Below are 1,888 nucleotides of genomic sequence, written 5' to 3'. Positions count from 1 at the left end.
TCTTTGGTTAGTTTCCATCCGTTGCTTCTTGTCCTGCCTTCAGGCACCTTGGAAAATAGCTTGACTCCCTCTTCTTTGTGGCAGCCCCTGAGATACTGGAACACTGCTATCATGTCCCCCCTCGTCCTTCTCTTCATTAAACTAGACATACCCAATTCCAGCAGCCTTTCCTTATATGTTTTAGCCTCCAGTCCCCTAAACATCTTTGTTGCTCTTCTCTGTACTCTTTCTAGAGTCTCAGCATCTATTTTACATCGTGGTGACCAAAACTGGATGCAATATTCCAAGTGTGGCCTTACCAAGGCATTGTAAAGTGGTATTAATACTTCCCATGATCATAAAAATGGGAGTAGCACTACAAAAATAGCAGAAGGAATCTAGTAGCACCTTTTTTGAACACAAAATTTAATTAACCTGCATCCTGTATTGACTACACCTGAGCAAAGATGCAGCATTCAATAGAATCCCAGCATCAGCCAGCCTCCCCACCTCCATCAGGACCCTCTGCCATTGGATAAAATGTCCACCAATTGGTTTCTTGAAGCTTTGGAAGTGAAGAGGGTAGTATAATTTTAACATAGAGTCACAGGGTTGGAAGGGACCTTAGAGGTCTTCTAGTCTACCTCCCGTTCAAAGGAGGAGTCTTTAAACTACCCTGGTCAAATGGTTGCCATGTAATTCCCATCCTTTCCCCAATTTTATAAGAATATTCTACTTGGGGGGGGGGAAGTAAAGAGCACCCAGATGCAGACATGAAATTCAGATTTTTTTTACTCTGCAATCTCTCCCTGCTAAATGTTCCCATCATCCATATGTAAGAACTGTGTTGCACACCTGCAGGTCTATTTTTCACACCTGGGGAGGTTTCACCTGTCTGTCCCAGCTTACTTATACTTACAATTATACTTAAGTATAGTTTTAATAATAATAATAATAATAATAATAATAATAATAATAATAAAGTTGGAAGGGACCTTGAAGGTCATCTAGTCCAACCCCCTGCTCAGGCAGGTAACCCTATACCATTTCGGACAAATGGCTGTCCAGTCTCTTCTTAAAAACTTCCAGTGTTGGAGCATTCACAGCTTCTGGAGGCAGGTGGTTCCACTGGTTAATTGTTCTAACTGTCAGGAAGTTTCTCCTTAGTTCTAGGTTGCTTCTCTCCTTGATCAGTTTCCACCTGTTTCTTCTTGTCCTGCCTTCAGTTTTGATCAGGTGTTCATGATGGTTGAACTTGTCTGAAACAAGGTTCCTTTCCATGTCCACAGATAGATTTCAGGAGTTCAGTGAATTTGGATGGGGAAAAAAAGTATTAGATCTAGTTTTTCTAATCAATAATCTATGTCAGCAACAAAGTAATTTGTGGTCTCTAGACTCCAAAAGTATTTTTTATCTTTTAACTTAACTGTTACCTTGTTTGAAACATCTGCACCAGATTCAGAGAGCACCAAGGACCCCCACAGTTCAACCCTGAGCTACAAATATTGAAATCTATCTAAAATTATTATACCCTAAAAAAGACCATAGGTCTCACTTTGACACATTAATAAAAAAGCACATGGAGACTCTGGAGTCTTTAATTCTATGTATCAATGGGAAGAGCTCATCCTGAACTTGCCAAAAAAGAGAAAAGATTATAGGTGCACTGGAAAGGTGTTTGGCTCTCTGGCTGGCACAGCCTAAATGACCATGGAGTAGTAGAGTTATATAATAATAATAATAATAATAATAATAATAATAATAATAATAATAATGATGATGATGATGATGATGTAGTAGTAGTAGTAGTAGTAGTAGTAATAATAATAATAATAATAATAATAATAATAATAATAATAATAATAATAATAATAATAATAATAATAATAATAATAATAATAATAATAAT

The sequence above is a fragment of the Protobothrops mucrosquamatus genome, unplaced genomic scaffold (genome assembly GCF_001527695.2).
Source record: "Protobothrops mucrosquamatus isolate PMUCROS unplaced genomic scaffold, P.Mucros_1.0 scaffold4992, whole genome shotgun sequence".
NCBI classification, from domain to species: Eukaryota; Metazoa; Chordata; class Lepidosauria; order Squamata; family Viperidae; genus Protobothrops; species Protobothrops mucrosquamatus.
Note: the sequence above shows the minus strand (reverse complement) of the source record.